Source organism: Colobus angolensis, unplaced genomic scaffold (genome assembly GCF_000951035.1).
Source record: "Colobus angolensis palliatus isolate OR3802 unplaced genomic scaffold, Cang.pa_1.0 Scaffold178, whole genome shotgun sequence".
In the NCBI taxonomy this organism is placed as follows: domain Eukaryota; kingdom Metazoa; phylum Chordata; class Mammalia; order Primates; family Cercopithecidae; genus Colobus; species Colobus angolensis.
The window spans coordinates 2434448-2462201 of NW_012114910.1; the positions used below are offsets into that span (position 1 = coordinate 2434448).

Sequence of the window (27754 nt, forward strand, 5' to 3'; positions counted from 1 at the left end):
ATCTAACAGTGGATAAAAAGAATAAACATACCATAACCAATTGGGAGGTAGTCCAAGCATCCAAGTTTGCTTTAGCATTCAAAGATTAATAAATGTAACCAATGCAACAGGCTAATGAAAAAACTACATGATTATATTATCTGAAGCAGAAAATTTGACAAAATCCAGTATTAATTCATGAGGAAGACTCTCAGCAAACCAACAACACATGGAAACTTCTTCAACTTGATAAGAACACCTACAAAAACTCTGCCGCAAACATCACACGTATTGGCAAGAAACCAGATGCTTTCTTGCTTAGATAGAAAAGAAGGCAAGATGTTTCCTGCCACTATTCTTATTTAACAGTGCACTGAATTACTAGCTGGTACAATAAAATAAGAAAGAAAACAAAAGTGTACAGACTGGAAGGTAAGAAATAAAGCTTTCTTTGCAGATGATATGATTATTTATCTAGAGTATCCTTCAAAAATCATCAAGACAACAAAACTTCTGTAACTAATGAGCAAGTATAGAAGGAGACAGGATATATGGTTAGTGTACAAAAGTCAATTGTTTTCTACATACCAGTAATGAACAATTGCAATTTGAATTTTAAAATTATCATTTACAACAGCACAAAAATATGGCATATCTAGGTACAAATCTAAGAAAATGCATATAAGATACATATGGGGAAAACTATAAAAATATTGAGAAGACTATAAAAATATCTAAATTAATAAATACTTTGACTGAAATAAATAGATATTCTAGATTCATGAACTAGAGGAATCAATCTTGTTAAGATGTCAATTTTTCCCAACATGCTCTAAAGGGTCAAAGCAATCTCAGTAAAACTCCAGCACACTCTTTTGTAAATATTGAAAAACTAGTTATAAAGTTTATATGGAAAGAGGAAAGACCTAGAATGTCCAACACAATACTGAAGAAAAACAGAGCTGGGAGATTTACACTACCCAATTCCAAGACTTATTAAAAAGGTAGAGTAAATAATACGGTATGCTATGAACTAAAGTAAAAACAACATATAGAAGTATGGAACATAAAAGAGAGACAAGAAATAGACTCACAAAATATGGTCAATGTATCTTTGATGAAAGAGTGAAGGCAATTCAAAGAAGAAAGGATAGTCTTTACAAGAAATAATCCAGAAACACTGAACACTCTATTAAATAATAATGATATACAAAATAATATTAACAAACCTAGAGCCAGACATTAAACCTTGCACAAAAACTCATTTCAATGAATCACAACATCTAAGTTTAAAATGAAACACTCTAACACTTTAAAAAGAAAGCATAGGAGAAAATATACATCACCTTGGGTTTAGTGGGGGAAGATTAAAATACAATATCCATAATACACTATATAATAGAAAAACCCATAAATAGAACATTATTAACATTATGATTTAAAAACTATCTGCAAAAGATTCTATTAAGGAAATTAAATACAAGCCATAGGCAGGGACAAAATATCTGCAAAAGACATATCTAATGAAAAATTTGTATCCAAAGTAGACAAAGAATTCTAAAAACTCATGATAAAAATAACTAAAATATAGATAAAGGATTTAAGACACCACCAAAGAAGATATACAAGTGGCAAATGAAAGCATATGAAATGAAAGCATATGAAAAGATATTGAAAATCACTTGTCATTAGGGAATTAATTTTTTTAAAAATGTGATACCACTCTCCACCTGTTAGAATGGCTAAAATCCAAAAGCTTAACAATAGCAATTACTGGTGAGGATGTGAAAGAATGGGAACTTTCATCCATTGCTGACAGGAATGAAAAATGGTACAGCCACTTTGGAAGACAGCTTGGCAGATTTTTACAAAACTGTACAAAATCTTATTATATAATTCAGCAGTCATACTGCTAGGCATTTACCCAACTAATTTCAAAATTTATGTCCACACAGAAACTGGCACACAAATGTTTACAGCAGCTTTATTTGTATCATAAAAATGGAAGCAACTAAGACGTTCTGCCAAGAAAGAATCGGTAAATAAACTGTGGCGCATTCATACAACAGAATATTATTCAGAGATTTAAAAAAAATGAACTAACAAGCCCTGAAATGACATGGATGAATCTTAAATGCATATTGCTAATCAAAATAAGTCAGTCTGAAAAAGCTATATACTATACTATTGCAGTTATATGACATTCTGGAAAATGCAAAACTACAGAGAACATGAAGAGATCAGTGCTTGCCAGGAACACAGTGGGTGGGGAAAAGGACAGGGCTAAATAAATAGAACACTGAACATCCTCAGGGTGGTGAAACCATTCTGTAAGCCACTGTAATGATGACTATAATGATGAATATACTTAATATATTCACATTTTTAAAAATTAATATACTTAACCTATGCAAATTTTTTAAAAAATTAAGAGGCTGGAGAATCCCAAGATCCAGTGTAGAATGTGACAAAAAACAATTCATTACAGATTTATGAAACAACCTCACTGAAGTGGGTGGTGGGATAGGTGGAATAAGTTGCTGATACAAGTAACTTTAAATGTGAATAAAGTCTGTAGGACTAGAGGCAAAAGGAACTGTACATAAGTACTATATTCTAGTTGATAAAGTTGCTCCCCATAAGTGTACAAGTTAATGGTTCTAAAACCACTACGTCATGTATACTGGAATTGAACAATTAAGTACATGGATGGCAGAGGTAGAAGCAAATTTTTTCACTGTTGGAAAGGGATATTGCAGATAAGTAATGGAAATTGAAAAGAACATTTTATGTAGTAATGGATCTGAATTGGAGACCTCAGTATAAACTCATGTTTAGCTTATCATAGGCACAGAAATGCTTGCAGGTATGTGTGTGTGCATGGGTTAGCATACACACATACCTCCTTGCTTTGTCAACCGAGAGGTCCTGGAAGCTGTAATATCTCAGTAGCAATGAGCACATCCAATACTCAGAACTTGGTTTTTAATACCATTATGCAATAAAAAGAAAGAGGATTTCTCTGAGAAATGTCTAATTTTAGGACTGAGATAAGACATATACAAGATGAACCTGGAACATCTTATAGATCCAGAAGGTAAGGAAGTGATAAATATACACACACACACATACACAGTCACTGAGGTATGTGAAAGGGACACAAGAGCAAACCGGAAGAACTCACAGTGACCAAAGCTGGAACAATTTGAGTAACATCATAAAGTAGTTATGAATTATAATCCAAAATATAATATAAATGTCTATAAGTCTAAACTGATATAAATGATTAAATAAATAGATAGTAAATGGGAGATAGACAAACCTCCAATGCAGAAGAATTGCAGTTTGTGAAGACACTTCATCTTTAAAGAAGCAGAGCAAATCTCCTCACCCAAGTGTTGATTACACATAACAACTGCCTTCCAAAGAATACAGTGTGGAATAGGAGAAAAAAGAATAACTTTCCAATGGAGACACCTGACAAACACAACATCTACAGGTGATTAATATTAACATCAACTGTGGTAAGTCACGTTGAAAGTATGTGCCCTTGATATGATGTGATGAGAATGGTATTTTACTTCTATAATCTTCATTTGAAAACCCAAAATTCCAGTCGAATTATGAGAAAAGCTTCAGACAAATCCCAATTGAAGGACAGTCTACAAGATAACAGACCAGTAATTCTCAAAACTCTCAAGGTCATTATAAATAAAGAACGTCTGAGAAACTGTCATAGGAAAGGAGTCTGATATAACATGATTACTAAATGGAATTTGGTATCCTGGATGGGATCCTGGAAGAAAAAAAGAGACATTTAGGGAAAAATCAGTAAATCTGAATAATGTATGAAATTAAGTTAATGATAATGTATTAATATTGGTTCATTAATTGTGACAAGTGTACTGTTCTAATATAATAAGTTATAATAGAAGAAACAGAATATGGAATATGTAGACCATCTCTGTATTATATTTACAATGATATTTGTAAATATAAAAGTGTTCTAAATTTTAAAGACTATTTAAAATAAAAGAATATGGAAGCCATCTTCAAATATTGGAGAGGATCTCACATGAAAACAGTTGTGTTCTCCACTGCGCTTTCCAAGATTAGATCTAAATTAATATGTGGTCACACTCCAGACATATAACAAAAAATGACAATTTCACATTGCACACACACACATCTTTATTTAGAAAAGCTTGACCCAGATGGTAGTGAGATATCAGAAGAATTTTTTAAAAGGCTGGATGATGAACAGTGATGTGGTACTATAATTCTAGCAGCACATGGACATTATATTACTGTCTATTATGGCCTGTGGGCTGGCCACCTGTTTTTGTAAATAAAGTGTTATGGGAACACAACCATGATTGTTTGTTTATGTATTGTCTATGGCTGCTTTTATACTATAATGGCAGAGTTGAGTAGTGATAACAGAGTATGACTTTCAAAGCTCACCATATTTATTACTGGTCGTTTACAATGAAACTTTGCCAATCCCTGCATTAGAAAATATCACCAACATTTTGGGCCTTTAATTACCATAATTCCACATTCTCTTCCTCTCCACATGAGCCCAGGTTGAATGCTTATCTGTTATCAATACTCAATCCACATTTACTCTATTGAAGGTTCTGCTTAATACACCGTGCTTGCCAGCATGGCCTATCAACTTAACTAAAAAGAAGACAAACATTGCCTCCAAATAAGCAATGATGTTCACACAAAACCATGACATCAAATGTCTCATCTATCTGGTCCCGGTGGACAGGTGTAAAAAGTGAATAACCAGATAAGCAGTGAAGCATGTAATATTACTGCATGCAACATTACCCATAGCACATTGTTTTAAATCCATTTCTGCCACTTTCACCCAAGACTTCATCTCCTACCAAAAGTAGAAAGGTGACACTAATGCTACAAAATATGTGGTTTCATAAGCACAGAAAGTATGAGTTGTTTATTCTTTGTCTCCAGTTTTTCTAACAGAAATATCCTTCCTTCCTTCCCTTGCCTTCCTTCCTCCCTTCCATTCATCTTCTCTTCTTTTCTATTTCCCTTGTAATAATTTCTTTGTTCATTTATCTTTTGAAAATGTATTGTGTATAAAAGTGACATCCAGAGTCAATGACACAACTTCTTCCCTAAGGAACTCATCTCATTTTGGAATAGTCTGAGAACTCCTCCAAAATGTATTATGACTTATTAAGTAGTATAACAAAGGTACAAATAAGGCCCTGTTATGAAAGATTTTCAGAGGAATTGAGGTGTGTGCAACATTTTTTATTGCTTACTCCTACAAGTACCAAATAAAGAAGATATTTGGTCTTAAAGTTTTAGCACAGAGCATCAAGACTCACTCACTGCTTCCCACATAAAAGTGGATTGAAAAAATAATAAAGTACAATTAATCATTATGCTTATAGTACATGGAAGTTCACAAGTTATTTTTATATTCAGTATTCCAAAGACAGGCTTGTGCAAAACAAAAGATCTAGCAGACAGAAGAGGTGAGTATGTGGTATATATGCATCCCTGCTGTCATTTTATACCCAAATCTCTGTTCCATAATGCTCTTTCCCACAGAGTTCATTCATGACTTACATCTCTCTTCTCAGCAGGAGGCTCTACAGTCCCACAAAATCTGACATGCAGGTTGAAAAAAGTGTGCAATCTTTTCTGTAAATTACATCTTAAAAATATGAAAGCTACTATGTAATAGCACCTGTTGCTTGGAAAGTGTAATCAAGTGAGAGTGAGTAAAAGAGAATGAGAATGAGTAAGCTGTGTAACTCTGGGGCTTTTATGTGCAGCTCCTAGAACCTTATTTTTATCAAACTGAATTTGCCTTGAGGGTAATTATTACATCCTGCAATCCTTGTTTTCCCAGCCTATCACAATGTTCAGTACCGAAGTGCTCAAGTGAGTTTGGCTTAATTGAATGAAGTTTATTTTTCCTTGATAGTATCAATTCTCCTCAGCATCCCCTGGTGACAATGTCTTCCTTGATATCTTAGGGGCCTTTTCTTTATTTGCCAGGGCTAAATTCTACAGCTTTGAATAGTCATGGATTTGAGGTCACTGGTCTTTTTAAGTTATGCTGGCTCTACCTGTTATTTCTGAAGAAGTGGGCTTGCTTTGTCAGGAAATGGGATTGGATAGTTTTCTCATCAATTATTCTCTTTACTCTTTGCACTGTTCTTCTTTCTACCAATGTTGTTCTACCTGTCAGGAAAAAAGATCATCACCTCCAGGATTAATATTTTCTGATTTGTTGCCAAAGATGTAAGCTTTTCTTTTAGGATCTCACTCTAAACTTAGTGTCACATTTACTTTGCACATACAAATCTCCATAATTTTCATCCCATCCAAAACTTCACAATGCTTTTCTTCTTAAGTTGTCTATTAAAGAAAATGTAAAAACTGATGCAACTCTCAATTCTACTCCTAGCCAGATTTCTCCCTAAAGCCTCCATTTAGAGTAGGCTGATATAAATGACTCTGGATTAAACCCAATGTACCACTTCACAAGACGTAAAACTCCAAATTGTCCCTCCCTTTTCAAGGGGCATCTTTGCTCCACCCTACAATGGGTTGAACTTGAAGGTATACAGTATTTTAGACTAAGCCAAGTATTTAATAGATGAGTTATCAGCATAACAGAGATACTCTCAGATCGATCAAGGGGACTGATACTCTTCCTTCCCAAGGGTCTCACATCCAGAGCAAACCATCCTGTCTATAATACTAGAACTGTGTTTCCAAGAAAGTATTGTAGCAATATGAAGGTCGCTTTGGTAGTAAGTCCCTCCCCTATATCTATGATTTAAAATAACTCAGGCCAGTTCATAGTAATTATTTGGACCCTATCTGCTCTTTACAATTATAAATATCAAGACTCCAAAGTGCCCCCATGAAAATCAATATTGGTCAAAAATCACTTATCTGGACATTTAATTATCTCATTCTGTCTCACTGTCACCTCTACATCATAAATTCTCTGAGCCTCAGTACCTTCACTTATAAAATCAGTATTATTATATTCTCCTTCCCAAAGGATCATTTAAAAATCCAAAACAAGTTAACGCAAGAAAAATATTTCTCACAATGATGTGCATTTATCAAGGGCTCAATAAATAGTAAGTGCATTGTACAATATAGAAAATCTGGAAAAGGTCCTTAAGGGAACAATCTATTTTCTTTTCATATAGATAAGAATGAGAAAGTATCTTTTAACTTTCTCACCACAACACTTTTTATAAATAAGTAAATGGTCCATTTGGCCAGGGAAATACTACTTGGTAAAAAATCTAAGCCAGCCATGGAAGATGACTAGTTAGATCAATTTTTCACCATATTAAGACAAGAAAAAATTTACTTTATGAAGGGAACAGCTTTGAAAATGTTAAAATTTCAAGTTATTTCATTTCCTTTCCCCTTTACTCTTCAAAGTTACAAATGTTGAGACTCCTAAATGCTCTGTGAGTTGCAACATTCATATTATTTCTGTTAAAAATTCTCTAGCTGAAAATCTTCTGGCTTAGAAATATGTTCAATATTCTTTGTGCACAACTGAGTATCAGGAAAAAAAAAAGCAAAAAGAGCTCAGGATTTCTAAACTGTATGTTGCAGAGGGCATGCACTGAGGTCAACTACTCTTTGCTAAAAGGGAGTCTCTTGGATATTCACTGAGAATCCATGTATTCCTGTCTTGCAACGATTGTGATAATGGTTGCTATTTGATATCTTGGTTTACAAAATACTTTTAGTATCATATTAAAAATATCAGTTACCGGAGTGTTCTGGGTTGAGCTCATATATATGCAAACCTATTCCCAAAGGCTGGGGGAGATGAGAGGCCAATGAAAGGGGCTGACAAATCCAGTTTTTCAGAAAGAAATAAAGGAATAGGGACTAACGAACAGAAATGATGCCTTGGGTGACTGTGAGACAGTGGATCCTCTATATTCACCATCCAGAAAATAGCCTTTAAGTAGTAAGCTTTTAGGATAAGGCAGGTGAAGCTGGTCATGTCTTCAGACTTTCTTGTCAAAGGATCATGAACATTTGGGGAGGTTAGAGAAACATCTTTATGAGGTGTTATCCATGCTACAGGCACTGTTTAAAGACCTTCCTGTGGAACGCCTATGTGAGGGTCAGACAGTGGTCATCATGGCAGTTTTGCTTCAAGGTGGCATTACTCTCACCATGCAACATGCTGTTTTCCTACACCTGAGTTAGGCACACTAAAAGATATTAAGAAATTTAAAGGAACAGAAAAAGAAAGAAGTAACAGACTAACACTAAAATTAATCAGAAGAATTTCAATGTGAGGAACACTGAGAGAACAAACACTTAAGAATCCAAACACCACCACTGTTCCCCGAGAAAGTAATTATCGTTGTTTGAAAAATTAACCTGGGTGATATCAGCAACATGACAGAAGAGTAGGCTCTGGACTCTCCCTCTAGCTACAGATACACTGAATAAACAGCTACACATGGATCAATACCTCTAAGAGAAATCCATGAACTAGTTGAGAGTCTCCCGCACACTTGGTAAATGAGAAAACCATTCCACATTGACATGGGTAGAAAATGGGTAAGACACACACTTTTGTCATAAATCTCATTCTCAGCACAGTACCGTACAACTGGGAGGGAATCCTCAACTCCAAGCTTCTCCCTGAGGAGCAAAGAGTGTATTGAGACTACACATCTAGCACTACAACTTTTATCATTGCTACCCAAGGGACTGGCTCCAAGCCCACTCACCTATCTCTGAGTGAGGTTCAGCATTTACCAGTCTCCATGGACCACAAAGAAACAAGAGGTGGCTTTAAACAACTGCATAGAACTTTCCTTGCCTTTTCCTCCTAGCTCATCACTGAGCAAGCAAGCAATAAAGCTGAACTCTCAGCTTCTCCCTGGAAGAGGTTAGACCACACATCCAATGTCCTGACTTTTCTAGCTGCTTCCAGAGGATCTGGCTTCTAACTTGCCTGTCTCCAGGAACTGACAGGGCAAGAAATCACCAGTTTGCTTGAAATTGAATGGGTATGTGGACACTTCTTGTGGCCTAGAGATTGAACAGGCATGTGAGCACTTCCCTTGGCTCCTCCCTTCAGCTCATTCCATTGATAAAACCAAGAATGCAGCTTCTCACCATAAGGAACTGAGCTACACATCATTTGCTCCAACTTTTCTAGCTGCTACCCAAGGACTGACCTCTAACTTGCCTGTCTCTGAGAACTGATGGGGCCCAGCATTTGTTAGGTATGTGGGGGACAGAGAGCAAAGCAGTGGTTTGAAATTTCATATGATCTGAAGGAGAATGCAGACATTTGCCACAATTCTTCTCCATGCTCACTACAAACAGATGATAAACTTCAACTCCTAGCTTCTCACTGATGAAAGAAGGAATTGGGCCATGCATCTAGCACCTCAACTTTTCTGTCTGCTACTCAAGACACTGGCTTCTGTCTCACCTGTGTTGGTGCACTGATGGAATTTGGCATACTCTCGTTTACTGGGAGCTACTAAAAACAAAGGCAGTTGTTTGGACAAGCACCAAAGAAGGCAAGCACTTGGAAGAAGGCAAACAGAGTCTCTGTCTGGGCTGATTGGCGAGGTTCATCTTCTGTACAAGGCAGTCTGTAAGGAGGGGCAAAGACAGATATTTTATCTAATGTGTAGAAACCAAAGAAAGAATTAAGGAAACTAAAAAAATGGGAAAATATACTCCAAACAAAAAAAAAAGATAAATCTCCAGAAACCAATCCTAATAAAATGGAGACATGTAATCTATCCAACAAAGAATCAAAATAACTGTCATAAAGGTGCTCACTAAAGTCATAAGAGCAATGAATAAACAAACTGAGAATTTCAACAAAGAGATAGAAAAAACTTAAAGTACCAAGCAGAAAACAGAGCTGAAGACTATAATAACTTAATTAAAAATGCAGTAGAGGAGTTTAGCAGCACACTCAGAAGAGAGGATGAGTGAATTAAAAATTACCCAGAGAAGCAGAAAGGAAATAAAAATGAAGAATAAAGAGTAGAGAAAAATAAAGAATAAAGACAACTTAAAGGACTTATGGGACACTATAAATAGACTAATATACACATTATGAGAGTTCCATAAGGACAAGAGAAAGTAAAAGCAGCAGAAAGCTTAATTAAGAGTTAATGGTAAAAAAAACTTCCCAAATCTGGAGATGGAAATAAACAAACAGATCCAGGAAGCCCAAAGGACAACAAATAAGATGAATCCAAAGAGACCCACATTGAGACACCTTATTATTAAACTGTCAAAAAATAAACACAAAAAGAATTTTAAAAGCAGCAACAGAAAAGTGACTAGTTTTATATAAGGGAATATCATTAGACTAGCATAGAATATTTCAGTAGAGAACTTGAAGGTTAGATGGGAATCAGATGAAGTATTCGAAGTGTTGAAAGCACTTTAAGCAAGTAGTATTTATCCCTGCAATGCAGTTAGTTTAACATACACTAATCAATCAATATGATACATCACATAAATAAAATAAAAGATGAAAGCCATATTATAACCTCAATGATACGGGGAGAAATGCTTAACAAAAATCAACATCCATTCATGATAAAAATTTTCAACTAAATAGATATAGAAAGAACTTATCTCAACACACACACACACAAAAGGCCATTTAGTGAAAAGTCTATATCTGGCATCACAATCAATGAAGTAAAAGTAAAAGCTTTCTTTCTAAGATTCAGTAGAAGGCAAGGATGCCCACTCTTGTGACTTTTATTTAATATACTACTGGAAGTCCCAGCCAGAAAAATTAGATTAAAAAAACTAATAATAATAGACACCCAAATAATAAAGGAAGACCAAAAAGTCTGTGTTTGCAGACATCATGATTATATATGTAGAAAACTCTAAAGACTCTATTTTAAAAACTGTTGAAATAAATGAATTCAGTAAAGTTGCAGGATATAAAATCAAAATACAAAAATGAGTAGCATTGTTTTTAACATCAACAGTGCACTATTTAAAAGGAAATCAAGAAAACAATTACATTTACAATAACATCAAAAGTAACAAAATATTTAAGGAATATATTTAGCCAAGGAGGTGAAAGACTTGCATAATGAAAACTATAAAACATTGATGAAATTAACTGGAAAATAAATAAATAAATTGAAAGACATGCAGTTATTTATGGATTAGAATTAATTTTGTTAAATGTCCACACTTACCAAAGCGATCTACAGATGCAATGCAATCTCTGTCAAAGTTCTGATGGTATTTTTCACAGAAATAGAAAAAAACAATCTGTTCTGGAAAAATTTTCAAACCATGTTTTTCCTCTGCTCTCCTACCAACATAACAACAATCAACACAGAAAACTTCTGTGATCCCAAAATATATGAGGATTTCTCCTCACCAGCAAGTAAGCAATCAATTGTGCGATACCAACACAATTCAATTATGACACTATCTGCCTAGAGATAATGTCAGACCCCAAAGGTTCAGGGCTAAGTTCCCAGGACTCCCCATAATTGCTGCACTGCACCACCCTGACACCAGTCGTCAAGTCTGGGCCTCTGGAACTTCTGACAGACTGGCTTCAAGTTGAGGTTCCCATAACCCCCTTTTTGTGTACAATTAATTTGCTGGAGTGGCTCCTAGAACTCAGGGAAACACTTACTTACATTAACCAGTTTATTACAAAGGATACAGATGAAGAGATGGGTAGGGCGAGGTATGGAGGAAGGGGCACAAAGCTTCCATGCCCTCCCTAAGCATGCCAGTTTCCAGGAATATTCACGTGTTTAGCTGTCCACAACTCTCTGAACCATGTCCTTTGGGTCTTTTATGGAGATGTCATTGCTTGACCATGATTGAAGTATGGACAACCATGTCAAAATGTGATTGGACAAAAATGGTACGATCTAAACCCAGCAAGGCCTGTCTGTACAGATTCTTCTTGGTCTCTCTGTTTAGCATTTCTTTTTCCAAAGTATGAGCAGGATATTTTCTGGAATAAGGGTCTTATGCCTCAAAATCAGATTAGAATCTTACCTTAGGCAGGTGAAAGGAGGGAAGGATAAGGTCAGGGAGACAGAAAGAGAGAGAGATTCTATTTCCTGAGGCCTGCTCCTAAGACTTAAAGCACCCAAACATTATAACAAAATATTGTAACAAAGGCAATGGGTGTTATGAGCCAGGAAACATGAACAAAAAACTGTGTGTGTGTATATATATATATATATAATCACCTAATATCACACGGTATAAAATTCATATGGTACCACAAAAGACCACAGGTAGTCAAAGTAATCTTGAACAAGATTAACGAAGCTGGAGGCATCATGCTTTTTTATTTCAAACTATATTATAAAGTTATAGTGATTGAAATAGTATGTATTGGCATACAAACAGACACAAAGACCAGCAGAACGGAGAGCCCAGAAATAAATCCATGCATATTTGATAAATAAGTCTTTCACAAGGGCACCAAGAATGCATACTAAGGAAAAGACAACCTTTGCAATAAATGACGTTGAGAAAACAGGGTCTCAACATGCAGAAGAATGATATTGGATTTTTACATCACACTATACATAAAAAGCAACTCAAAATAGATCAAGGACTTAAATGTAAGACCTGAAACCATAAAACTCCTTAGAAGCTAACATAAGAGAAAACATAGAAAAACTTAAGAGAAAGATCCTTTCACATAAATCTTGACAATGATTTTTGGATACAACACCAAAAACAGGTAACAAAAGCAAACAAACAATTGGGACTATATCAAACTAAAAATGTATACACAGCAAAGGAAATAATTAACAGAATGAAAAGGCAAGCTACAAATTGAGAGAAAATATTTGTAAAACACACATTTAATAAGGAGTTAATATCTAAAATATATAAGGAATTCATACAACTCAAAAACACAAAAACACATAACCTTATTTAAAAATAAGCAAAGGATCTGAATAGATGTTTCTCAAAAGAAGACATACATATGACCAAAACGTATAAGAAAAAGTGCTCAACATCACTAATCATCAGGACATGTAAATCAAAATGACAATGAGATAACACATCACTCTTGTTAGAATGGCTATTATGAAAATGTCAAAATGTAAGTGTTGGTGAGTATGTAGAGAGAAAGGAATCCTTTTACACTGTTGGTGGGAGTATAACTTGGTACAGCCATTACGGGGCTTTTTTTAAAAAATTAAAAATGGATCGAGCATATGATCCAGCAATGCCACTACTGAGTATATATCCAAAGGATATGAAATCATTTTCTCAAGCATGATGTCTGCAATCCTATGTTTATTGCAGCATTATTCACAATAGCCACGATAGGGAATCAACTTAAGTGTCCATTGACAGATGAATGAATAAAGTGAGATCTATATATATGTTCACAGACAGTTCAGTCTTAAAAAATAAGGAAATCTCATTATTTGCTACAACATACAGAACATTATATTGAGTGCAATAAGCCAAACACACAAAGATAAATACTATATGATCTCACTTATATGTAAGAGAAGTATTCACTTTAGCATGAAACTAAAGGGAAGTATGTGTTATAAACAACAATACTAAGAACATCATTTTAAACATGTCTTTGGTAACTTTAAGACAAAACCATTTGGATTAGTTACTAGAAATGTCATTGACCAAAAGTAGGTGCTTCTAACTTTGATGTTTAGTGCTGTCTACTTCTCCACAAAAATGTAAACTGAAAAAAAATAATTCCAAGTGTATCATGCATTGGTGGATGCTCACCTCTAAATTATACTCCTTGTGAGAATGAGAAATCATGCTATTAACTATTAGAAACAGGCTAGTCTTGATTTAAGACCCAAAGTGATTACAGTCAGACCAGGAAATTAGCTGTGATTTGGATTCCTTTTTAAATCATTTTAACCAAGAATAAAGGAAAAGTATGCAATTAAATATCACCATTCACTGACATAAAACTTATATTTAACCTTTAATATATTCCAGACCCTCTGTACAAAATGATGTGCTTAACTTGAAGGAGATTATCCAACATGTTGGTGAACTGAATAGATTGGTTGCAACTATGGCTACAATTATTCCCCTATCTGTATACAGAACCCTTCGCAATGTGACTCTGCGGCTCCTCCCACCAAGAGGTAGACTTTATTTCCCACCTTGAATCCGTGCTGTCCACGTGACTTGTTTTGACAAGTAGAATGCAACATAGGTAACATTTAGTCCGTTCAGAGTCAGTGCATCAGCTCACTCTTAGAAACTTGTCTAGTCACTATAAATTGGCCTACCCTGCTGAATGACAAGAGGCATATGGCCCAGTTTTCCCCATCACTGCAGCCAAGGGCCAGCCAAGTCTCTAAAGCAGAGCCACAGATGCACAAGTAAACCCAGCCAAGACCAAAAAACCAACTAGCTAAGCGCAGCTCAAATTGCCAAACTACAAAAACAAAAGTTAATATATGGTTGCCATTTTAAGCAATTAACTTTGGGAGTGGATTTTTATACAAATAAAGTTAACTGATTCATTGAGTATCTTTCTCATAAAATTTATTTAAGAGTAAAGAGAAGAGCTCCCAGAACTGGGAGAATAGGGAAATATTTTTTCTATAAAATACAGCTTTTGGGCTGATCCTTGAAGGAACTAAAATTCAACAAATAATATTTACGAAGGAGTATTCCAAGCAAGTAGAACCATCCCATAGTTATCAACTCTGGGGGTATTAGAGGAATGTTTGTGGACACTGTTTAAAAGATGGAGAATATTACACTATAGGGTGAAAGCACTTTTAACATAGGATTATTGTAAAAATAAATCAAAATGCGTTAAGCACCAGAACACTACCCAGGATGTAATAACTCTTAGCTATGTCTTATGTCTAGTTAAGAGTTTGATTTTTTGTTTACCTATCAGACTGTTTTGTGCTATGTGTGCCCATGCACACATGGATATGTGTAGGCGGTAGCCAAGCACAGAAGGTAGGGAAAGAAATTTCTGAGAAAGGTGGAAGCATGAGCATAGAAGTGAAATACTTGGGCCCTGCCTCTACATAGTGGCTTGTAGTTTTACAAAGAATTTTCAAACCGCTTTTTGCTCACTGTCTACAGCAAACTGAATAATTCAGCACATGCATATTTGTGACTTTTACATGTCAGGCATTGTGCTAATTAACACTTGAATAATGTAGGATCAACTATAGGTAATATTAAATTTATGGACCCCAAAAGTCTTGCATCTTACCAAGAGTTCCTCTTTAAATTTCCTAAGAGGAAACTTAAATAAAATACTCAGCCCAACTCTAGTAAGTGTTCACCTTTGTGTATTAACATTGTCCCAATTTAAAATTATTCTATTTTTATCATTTTTAATACACTGAATTAGTGTCTTTATTTCAGGTTCCCAATTATTTTAAAAATAGGGAGAAACATTAACACCTAGTGAAATAAATTCTTTGCCAAATTAGTCACTCCTAGGTTTTTTGCTTTGGAAGGTGAGTCACAAGCCTACATTTGAAAACAACTTTTTATAAACACAAATCTATAGATTAAACAGACAGGAGAATAATGTAGATTTGTTTGCATTTATAAAGTTTGCCTCCACACATTTCTTATGTCAGAGTTACTCCTTACTGCATCGATATATTGATGTTTCAAAATCTTCTTCTTGATTTTTATTATAGATTTAAGAAAGGGTTTGTCATCCATAGCACTATTGACATCTTAGATTGGATGAGGGGAAGAGATTTTCTATAAAATATTTAGCATCATCTCTGAAACCTGGTATAGGAAGTTTGCTTCATTCATTTATTTTTTTTATTTAGAATATTGTTGAAATAGTATGGAATAATCCAAGAGTCTAAGTGACCTCTAACAATCACAGCTGGCAATAAGTAAATTCATGAAATTACAAAGTATAGCAATGACTTTCAAACTGTAAAACATAGAACCAAACTGTCTTTAGAATGATCAATTTGTAACAAAACAGCAGGAAGTTTATTTCCCTTCTAAAGAAATAGATATATTTCATTAATTATCATGTTAAGAGAAAAAAAGTCCTTTTTTTTTAGCAAACAATAGTCAGAACTACATGTTTTTATCAAGGATTTTCTTCTTTTCCTTGCAAAATACTCATTCAACTCCGCTGAGTTTTTAATGTGCAGTATTTCATGTGCAATAAAACCATTACGTTAATATAACAGATGTCTTTCAAACTGTCAAACATTAATTACAATTAACCAGAGTGTTTTTAAAATACGATTAAATTGTTACTTATTTTGAATTATGGTTCAACAAGCTAATGTTCTTTTCTCAAAGACTACATATTGACTGATCATGGTAAATAGTGATTGCAAGATAGATTTTTTAAAGACTAGACTCAGAAAATAATATGATATTTTGTGCACTATCTTTGAAACACTTCTCAGTCCTTTGCATATAGTGCAATGGATGTTTACTATATTTAGAGCAAAAACATGTCTGTATTAAGCAGAGGCTGAAAAATGCCAATTTAAAAATTCTTATCAAGAAACAAGGGTTCTAAAACCACTTAGCAATCTTGGATATGTTTGTAATAATTTATTTTTGGTAATATTTAGTGTCTGCAGAAAAGGAGATTGCAATCTTTAAGTTTTAGATTCTTCTAGCAAAGCCTCAAAATAGTAAGTAGACATTGATCTGGGTAGATCAATGTTTGTCTTGTAAATGTTAAAATCCCTAAAATGCACTTGCATAATGCATGTCAATTTAACTTGTAAACTTTTGGCTAATATTACTAATTTGTATTATAATTTAAACTGATATTGAACTTAAACATATTAAATCTATATAATAAAACAGGTATTCCCTAACTTAGATATTATTTGATACCTGCTGACCATATATATTCCATTACTATAAAATGGTAGAAGTTAAAATTATGTGGGACCCTTAAAACATCACTAACTCTAAAACCAAATTTAGTCTCAAATTCCTGTCATATCACTTATTATGGATGTGAACATGAGCAACTCATTTGACATTTACTTTCTAACTTTCTCACCCATAAAACAAGACAACTGGCTGGGCGCAGTGATTCACACCTGTAATCCCAGCACTTTGGGAGGCTTAGGCAGGCGGATCACGAGGTCAGGAGATCAAAACCATCCTGGCTAACACGGTGAAACCCTGTCTCTACTAAAATACAAAAAAATTAGCCGGGTGTGGTGGCGGGTGCCTGTAGTCTCAGCTACTTGAGAGGCTGAGGCAGGAGAATGCCTTGAACCTGGGAGGCGGAGCTTGCAGGGAGCCAAGATCGTGCCACTGCACTCCAGCCTGGGCGACAGAGAGAAAGTCCATCTCAAAAAAAAGAAAAAACAAGACAACTAAAATAAATTCTACCTGCCACTTTGTTGTTTTATTTTGTTGTGTATTTTTCTCAGGCCCATTCTGGCACTTGGTAAATGCTGGATGAATATCAGCTCCATTAAATTTCCATACGGGGAGTTCCAAAATTTGATGTATGACATGTTAGAAAATTATTAATGTATTTCTGGTATTTGTAGTTGAGAGATCAAATAATTCTAATGAAAATAATATTTTCATTAGAAAACACCGTACATAAGAAATTCTATAATGAACAGAATAACAAGTTCCCAATGATGTCCAAGTCCTAATCCCACAAACCTGTGAATATATTACCTTACATGACAAAATAAACTCTGCAGATGTGTTCATAGTTAAGAGCCTTTTATTTAGGGCTTATTTTTCAAACTACACAAATAATAAAATGAAAGTTGTACCTCTGACATTAACTTCCAAAATGGATGAATCAGCCCTGTACCATTTCTCTATTAAAATAATTTCAGACTTCCTTTCTGCTAAAATCGTTTTGGTGGAACATATCAGATTATTGTTTGTTCCTCTAAAAGTAGGGAACCAAAGCAATCAACCTCAACCTCTTTCAAAGTCATCAATTTTACCTAAAATTTTTTTTTTCAAAATCCAATTCCAACACTTCTAATAAGTCTCATAATAACTCTGGTTTCCTCTTAATACTTATAGTATTAAGTATTGTATTGTATTGAATATCCTATAAAGCACTTACTATTCATCCCATAGTATTATACATTATCTGGTAGACTTTAAAATCCTCAACTGTTACATAAAATTTGTTGAAAAAAACATATACATAGGTATAAATAGTATTTATTTATATATTTTATAAAACATTTGTTTAATCCCACTACATGCAGGCACTGTTCTTTTCAGAAAAGAGTAGAAATGCTTAACAATCAGAAGATCCTTGTAAAGAAAACTCTGTTTGTTTAAAAAGATTATTATAATCTGATTAAAAATTTTAGCAAAGTTACACACTATACATAATGTATGAGTAAGACCTTCAGCAGGAAAGAAGATCCAGCCCAAGAAACCACATATAGAGGGAATACACACAGGTACGTGAACAGAGTTAAGGGATACTGAGGCACCCAAAGACTAGCAACAGTAGTAATGCATTATCATCCCTAAGACAAAAAGAACAAGAAGACATTTATGCGCCCAAAAAACATACTTAAAAAAGCTCAACATCACTGATCATTAGAGAAATACAAATCAAAACCACAATGAGATACCATCTCACACTAGGCTGAATGGCAATTATTAAAAAGTCAAGAAACAACAAATGCTGGCGAGGCTGGGGAGAAATAGGAATGCTTTTACATTGTTGGCAGGAATGTAAACTAGTCTGACCACTGTGGAAGACAGTGTGGCAATTCCTCAAAGACCTAGAACCAGAAATACCATTTGACCCAGCAATCCCATTAATGGGTATATAGCCAAAGAAATATAAATCATTCTATTACAAAGATGCATGTATGCATATGTTCCTTGCAGGACTATTCACAATAGCAAAGACATGAAATCAACCCAAATGCCCATTGATGATAGATTGGATAAAGAAAATGTGGTATATATACACCATGGAATACTATGCAGCCATAAAAAGGAACAAGATCATGTCCTTCTCAGGGACATGGATGGAGCTGGAAGCCATTATCTTTAGCAAACTAACACAGGAACAGAAAACCACACACCACATGTTCTCACTTATAAGTAGGAGCTGAACAATGAGGATACATAGACACAGGGAGGGGAACAACACACACACTGAGGCCTGTCGATTAGGGGACGGGAGGAGGGAGAGCATCAGCATAAGTAGTTAATGCATGTGGGGTTTAACACGTAGGTGATGGGTTGATAGATGCAGCAAACCACCATAGCACACGTTTACCTACGTAATGAATCTGCACATCCTGCACATCCTGTACATGTATCCCAGAACTTAAAATAAAATTAAATTTAAAAAATAATAAAAACAAGACATTACAAAAAGAGCAAGAAAAAATAGAGAGTTACTGGAGCACAATGTGAACTGCAGCCATGGAGGAAAGGCTGTGTAACAGGAAAGGGGCCATGGAAGGACACAGCCATGCCAGGAACAAAGCTTAAAATAGGTAGAGCACAGGAAGGAATGGCCTCCTCTTCCACTGACTCCTGCATCCCACAACTTGTGATTTTTTTCTGGGTGCCATAGTCTTAGCCCAAACAAGTGACATAAAGCAAGAGTAGGGAAATGGGGGAAGCACTTGGAATCAGACTTCTGAGCACTGGGGCAGGAAAGAAAAGTCTGGACCATGAATCTGAGTACATAGAGGTAGGGTTGAGCAAAGGCAGAATAAGAAGCATACATACTCAGTGTAGAAAAACAGGTATGCCGGTTATATTTGAATAGAAGGTGAGGGAGATCTACAGGGAGAAGGTTAATTGGAAAGACAGCAAAGGCATTCCAAGTAGAGACAATTGCACAAACATGTGAGAAGACCTTGGAATAACAAGAAGGTCAGTGTGCCTCCAAAGAGCAGGTATTGGCTGGAGGAGTCTGGGAAAGTATCTGTAATCTATATCATGTTACCTCTAGTGCCCGAGCCACAAATGTGAGCAGATATTCACTGACTAGTGTTGGGTGAATGAATGACCAAATGAATTAACTGAAGTTTCTTTTATGCTGATTTTTACGCAAATCAAGAACGGCAGATGCAGTATTTCTGACCATCATACCATAGTTCTAGTACATGCTCTCTTGTGAAATACGTTCTGATAATTCAACTTCAGTGGATTCCAACTGTTTTTCCCATTAGCTTTTTGTTGTTGTTTGTAATGAATAATACACTCTGGCCTTGAAATGTTGAGTACAATTTCATACCAAGATATGGATATGCTTTTTTGTAATATTTTAAATTTCAAAGGAAATTGAAAATTTGTAGTAATTACTATTACTACTTTTATTTAATTAAAATGAAGTTCAGATATATAGTATCAGATAAGATAAAAACAGAACACAAAATATAATGTTAATGATTATTAGAAATAAAATAAAAATTGAAAAAATGGATATACAATCTCACAATATTTTTTCATTTCAATACCTCTAAAGTCTGTAGGTACTAATTAATAACCTAATGTCTTAAAGTTCGTGAAAAAATAAGATCTATAGGCTACATGAATTAAACCACCTTAGGAGAAACTGATATTTATCAATACCCAGTATAAACCTTACGTTTATCAGCTCAGGCAGAAGTCATTATATTACATCATCATCACAACATTTCTTGAGTTTTTCTAATGCTCTTATTTCTATGACAAAGACATTGTATGGGCTATTTCATTTAGATATCATAACAATCCAGTGAAGTAGGGACATTATCCCCACTTTACAGATGAGAAAACTGCTTCAAAAAGTTTGAGTAGTTTGCATTAAAATAGATTAAACCATAGTGTCAGAGGCATTAGAAGCAGACTGACTCCTATTTTGAGAGGAAGCTGGGCAAAATGAGGCTGAGACCTACTGGGCTGCATTCCCAAGACATTATTCTTAGTCACAGGATAAGATACAGGTCACAAAGACCCCTCTGATAAAGCAGGATGCAGGAAAGAAGGCTGCAGAAACCCCCCAAAACCAAGATGGCGACGAAACTGACCTCTGGCCATCCTCACTGCACATTAATTATTGTGTATTATACCTAATTATAATGCATTAGCATGCCAAAAGACAGCCACCAGTGCCATGACAGTTTACAAATGCCATGGCTACTACGTGCAGAAGTTACCCTTACATGGTCTAAATGGAAGGCAAATCCTTAGTTCTGGGAAATCCTCATTCCCTTTCCCAGAAAACTCATTAAATAATCCACCACTTGTTTAGCATATGATGAAATAACCATAAACATAGCCAACTAGCCTTCAGGACTGCTCTGCTTACAGAGTTGCCATTCTTCTGTTTCTTTACTTACTTAATAAACTTGCTTTCACTTTACTCTGGACTCATCCCAAAATTCTTTCTTCCATGAAATCCAAGAACTCTCCCCGTCATGAGGTCTGAAGCAGGACCCTCTTCTGGTAACTATAGGGCTGGTATTCAGACAGAGATCTGACTTCACAGTCCATACCCCGAATCATTATGCTTCCCTGAATATGTAGCATACTTTTTAAAACTAGAAGTTCTACACCTATTTTTGTATGCACATAATCCAACTGATCTTGAGAATCTGGTTGAAGTGGCTTGTTCCCTGAAATCACTGCCCATTGCCTCAGTCAGAAGTGATTGTTCCCCACATTTTGAGGCAGGAGGTAGGTGAGACTCGACTGGGGACTAGGTTGGAGACTGGCAGAAACTGGAAAGAGGAACTGAAAGTACTTTTTAAAACTAGAAGTTCTACACCTATTTTTGTATGCACATAATCCAACTGATCTTGAGAATCTGGTTGAAGTGGCCTGTTCCCTGAAATCACTGCCCATTGCCTCAGTCAGAAGTGATTGTTCCCCACATTTTGAGGCAGGAGGTAGGTGAGACTCGACTGGGGACTAGGTTGGAGACTGGCAGAAACTGGAAAGAGGAACTGAAAGTACCTTTTCATAAGACATGCCCACGAGCACCATGACAGTTTGCCATTGCCATGGCAACACCTGGAAGTTACTGCCTACTTTCTAGCCTTTTCTGAATAACCAGCCCCTTAATTAACATGTCCATAAAAGGGGGTATAAATATGACTGCCTATGGAATAACCTTGCTCTGCAGGAACTCACAGAATTGTAACACTGCTGTCCACCTCAATAAAGCTGTTTTTTTACCACCAGTTTGCTCTTGAATTTCTTCCTGAGTAAAGCCAAGAACCTTCCCTGCTTCACTTTGAGTTTCTAAGAGTTGCGATTTGAGTATAACAAATATTTGTTTTGAACATACCACGATGGAAGCACTGCTTTTCAAAACTTTTTTTGATTTTTAAAACAATATATAAGTAAAAATAAAATAAGTATACAGCTTATTGAATTTTTACAAAGAAAACATAGCACTGTAACTAGCATCCAGAACAAGAAACAGAATGTTACCAAAATCTCAGAAATCTCCTGTTGCTCCTTTTTCAAAAAATCATATTCCTTCTTCCATTCCCAAAGGTAACTGTTACTCCGATTTCCAAGAACATAGACTAGTTTGGGGCAGATATTATTTTAAGTACTTTACATGTAACTTACTCAATACTGTTGAGTCCTATGCACAGAGATAATCTATCTATACTTCTGTATGGTTCATGTGGCAAATAATACCTTATGCCTTGTTTCCTCATTAGTTGTGGCTATACCTATTCATTCCAGATAGACAATAAATTCCCAAAAGATAGGGTTTATATCTAGTTCATTATATCTTAACATTCAGTGTAGTGTGGGGCCTATCCACTTAATAAATATTTGCTGATTGACTAAATGAAGGAATAAATAAAATGAAACAAATAAATGTTTATATAAAATGCTATGCAATGACACTCTAGAACCTCGGCAATACTAAAGCAATTTCCCCTCACAGTTGAAAGCACTGCTTTTTATTTCTCATTGCCAGCAAAGAACACATTCCGTAAGCCCCAAGTCACTCAGTGTTTTCCAGTAATTGCGTATTTTCCATTAAATATAGTCATGTAAGCAGTAAAAATCTGTGCAGAACATGTAATGTTGTCTGATGGGATTTGGAAGAGAAGAACTTTTCCTTAATATGAATCGTCACTACTGAGGCAGCATCTTTCAGCCTCAGATTACAAAATACTTAACTGTTTTATTCACTTTTTTCCTCTGCTGACATTTCTTATTGTTATAAGCAAGATGACTTTGATAAATCCCTCTCTACCACTTTCTCAGAAGTAGCAATTCTGTTAGTTGTTAAAATACATTTCTCCCCAGTACTTACAAACTAACATTTTCATTACTATAAAATATTAAGCAAGAGAGGCAACATCAGTAAATGTCAAGGCTAATCCTTCAGAGTTACTACTGGTTAAGATTTTAGAGGTTGATGAGCTGAGCTCACCTCTTCACCCAGAGAGGTGAAGTGAGTTGACTAATACTACCAGCTTGCTAAAAGAATTGCACACCTGGGAGCTCTGTCATGTTCATTCCACTACTCCACTAGAAAGGACTATCTTCTCCTTTCTAGTTGAAGGCCAGGTGATGAATCACCTCTCTTGATCTTGCCCTGAGTTCCTTGTTCATTTCTTCTTAACTTAACCAGGGCAAGAGGGCTCCCTCTGCTTCAAATATTGCCCTCCTTTTCTTTGCTCTGCCTCTCACCAAAAGAGTATAAATAGCCCACACATTCTGGGTCATGCAGTACTAAAACAGAAGTCAGAAATGTATTGCAATTAAGATGAATGTTTACTTATCTTACCCTATGAGAGTCATGGAGCCTATGCTTCTATCAAATGAAAGGTCCAATTTTTGTCTCAGATTCCACTTGAAAGTTATTCATTGCACAAACCAAACAATGCAGTTTTGACCATTAGTGATCGCAAACATTGAAGATATTTTGCAAATAGTAACAAAGACATGGATTTGAATTCTGGCAAGCTTCATGTGATAGCCTGAATAGTGTCCCACCCCCAAAGATGTTTTAATCCTAGTCTCAGAACCAATGAATATTTTACCACACATGATAAAAGGTACTTTGCATATGTGACTGATTTAAGAATCTTGGATGGAGAGATTAACCTGGATTATGCCCATGGGCCCATTGTAATCACAGGGTGGGGGGGAGAGGATTAGAGTCAGAAAAAAGTGATGTCTTGGGCAAAGAAAGACAAAGATTGGAAGATACTATGCTGCTGGAAGAAAGTTGCGGCCATAAATTAACAAATGCAGGAAGCTTCTGGAAGGTAGAGAAGGCAAGGGAATGAATTCTCTCTTGAGACCACAGAAATAGCACAGCCCTGCTAACCCATTTTAGATTTCTGACCTCTAGAGCTGCAAGAGTGTAAATCTGGGTTGTTTAAAGCCACTACATTTGTGATGATTTTTTACAGCAGCAATGCCAAATAATGTATACACTTCATGTTAAAAACTATGGGACAAAAGACTCGGATGTACAGACTGAGGATCAAAAGAGATGAAGAGAAACCTGGAATAATAAAGAAAAGCAATTTAATAGCTAAAATAGGTTAAGAATGTACATCAACTATTTAGAAGGAAAAGAATTGGAAAAATACTGGAATTCACTTGTTTATCCTTTATAGTATTTGAACATAAAAATGTTCAATTGTATGGAATAGTAAAATTCTACATTGTTTCTTCTGTACAGATTGGTTTGGTTCATTTCAAACTAAATAAACATTTCCATCTTCATATAAAATCTTGTATTGAAGAACTCCTGCCAGATTTACTATAGATTAATGCATGTCCTCAACTGATTTTTGTAAAATTATAATTGTAAGTGGAAGATTTATATTATGCTAACAGGCAGATGTGTGTGTATTTGTATGTGTGTGTGTTGAATCACCATCTGGTTCTATATTTAAAAAGTTACTATTAACAGAGTAAATAAAGCCCCTTGAACAAAATTTAAATTTCAACATCATATATTCTCCTACATGAAATTATTTTAGTCAGCTAAATTTTAAAGTTTCCAGAATGTCACACTGAGGCCTGTTACACAGATAACTTTGTACAGAGTTGGAAAAGGCAAAACCAGAAAAAGAGAAGCAGCATGTGGTAAGCTAAATAATGACCCCCAAAATGTATCCACATCCTACCATCTGGAACCTGTGAATATCACCCTATGTGGCAGAAAAGGATGTTGTGGATTTGATTACATTAAAGATCTTAGAATGGGGGGATTATCTGGGATAATCCAAGTGGGCCTTCAGTGTAATCCACATGTGTCTTCATGAGAAGGAGGTTTGACACAGAAGGAGAAGGAAATGTAGCTGCAGAGACAGAGATTAGATGTATATGGCCACAAGCCAAGAAAGGCTGGCAGCCACCAGAAGCTGGTAGAGGCAAGAAACAGATTATCATTTAGAGCTTCCAGAGGGAGTGTAACCCTACTGATACCCTGATTTCAGCTTAGTGATATCGATTTCAGATATTAGATCTCCAGAACTTTGAGAGAACAATTGTTTTAAGCCACCAAATTTGTGATAATTTGTTATGAGTCATGGGAAACATACAGATTTTGGTACCTAAAAACTACCTATCTAAAACCTGGAACAAGTATCTAAAATGTTATATTTAACTAAATACCTAAAAACTGTCTTTAAAAATCTTGTAACAAATACCTAAAAATGTGAACATGGCCTTGGAATTGAGTAATAGGTAGAGGCTCAAAAAATTTTGAGGTACTAGAAAGGAAAAGCCTATACTGCTTTAAACAGACTACTGATAGAAAAACGTGTATTATAGGTCCTGTTGATGAGGGCTCAGGAGTAAGTAAAGAGAATAGGAGAGAAAGTCTCTATCATCTTAAAGTATATGTATATTACCAACAACAGAATATTGGTAGAAATATGCACATTAAAGGCTTTGCTGTTGAGGGCTCAGAAAAAAATCAGGAACTTGATCTGGGGAGGAGAAGAGACCCTTATAATATAGTAAGAGAAAGCCTAGCTGAATTCTGTCCTACAATTATGTGGAAGCATAACTTGTAAGCAAATAACTTGGCTGTTTTTCTGAACATTTTAGGCAACATGTTGAAAGTACGGTCAGATTTCTTCTTGCTGCTTATAATAAAATGCAAGAGGAGGGAGATAAATTGAGGAAGACTATCAAACAAAAACCAGGATTTCATGATTTGGGAAATTCTCTGCTTATTCATTTTGCAAAAGAAGCTAAAACTAGATTTATTCTTAGGAAAATGTGTTCTGAAGAGAAAGTCAAGGGTGTGGTTAAACAACTATTACTCAGTGTCTCAAAAAGACCAAAAGGTGAGCGTATGCTCTCACCTGGAGAGTTCTTTGAGGAGATTAAGCATGTGACTCATGGATCCATTGAGCATCTCAGCAGAATCCAGGAATACAGATGAGAATACATAGGAAGGATCTTAAAAACCAAGCAAACAATACTTACTGGGTTCCTCTTAAGTTTTATTCTCCAAGCCAGTAGTTTTAATATACATTATTTTATATATTTTAAAAAACTGGGCCAGGTGAGGTGGCTCATGCCTGTAATCCCAGCACCTTGGGAGGCCGAGGTGGGCAGATCACCTAAGGTCAGGAGTTCGAGACCAGCCTGACCAACATGGAGAAACCTCATCTCTAGTAAAAATACAAAATTAGCCGGGCGTGGTGTCACATACCTGTAATCCCCGCTACTCACGAGGCTGAGGCAAGATAATCACTTGAACCCGGGAGAAGAGGTTGCGGTGAGCCGAGATGGTGCCATTGCATTCCAGCCTGGGCAAAAAGAGCAAAACTCTATCTCAAAAAAAAAAAAAAAAAAAAAACACCTGATATCACCTTTATGAGTGAAGTATAATTATTCCCATTTCACATGTACAATATATTAGTTACAGTTGTGTACAATATATCAGATTTGTTTTTGATTACAAGCAACAGAGACCACTGCAAGTAACTTAAAAATGGGTGTTAGTGGAAGGTTCATAGGCAGCTCATAGAACTGAAGGAGAACGTAAACAATCAGATATTGGAAAGAGAATACAAACATTGCAAAATTCGGACATTGGAATTTTGGAGGTGTAGTAACCAGGACAAATGGATAGCGCTTTGGGGATGACTACCAGAATACATCAGTTCTAAACCTTTTCCATACTTGTGTCACTTCGCTCAGGACTTCATTTCCCCGTAAGGAGAGACTGGTGAACTTAGCTTGTGGAAACAATTAACATTGTGTGCCAGAGGAGGGCAGGATACCTGAATTGAAAGTCCCGTCAAGACCACTGCAGTCCAGCCTGGGGGATAGAGCGAGACTCCGTCTCAAAAAAAAAAAAAAGAAAAAAGAAAGTCCCGTCAAGAGCACAGGCAGGAGTGACTGAACTAAGTCTTCGCTGCACCGAGTTTGCCCTACTGCCGTCAGCCGCACCACGGCTTGTTTGCGGTTCCGGAACTCAAGGCCCTACCGGGCCTCCGTAGCCACCTCTCTGTTGTGGGCGTGGCCGAGGCTGGGGTGACGGACCCTTCCGGAGCCACAGCTGCTAGCGTCACGTTCGACGTAATTCCAAGGGGTCCTTGAGGCCAGCCAACCTGAGCTTGTTCACCTTCAAAGTCCAGCACCGAAAAAAGACTCACCTGCCAAAAATTCCGTGAAGATTGACAAGCTTTCACTCAGTTCCCGAGGGTGAATCAGCCGCACCACGGCTTGTTTGCGGTTCCGGAACTCAAGGCCCTACCGGGCCTCCGTAGCCACCTCTCTGTTGTGGGCGTGGCCGAGGCTGGGG

General features: G+C 36.0%; 1 pseudogene; it reads left to right on the top strand.

The window, feature by feature from the left end:
- Window positions 1-27754, top strand: part of LOC105509583 — a 55075-nt pseudogene that overhangs the window by 26393 nt on the left and 928 nt on the right.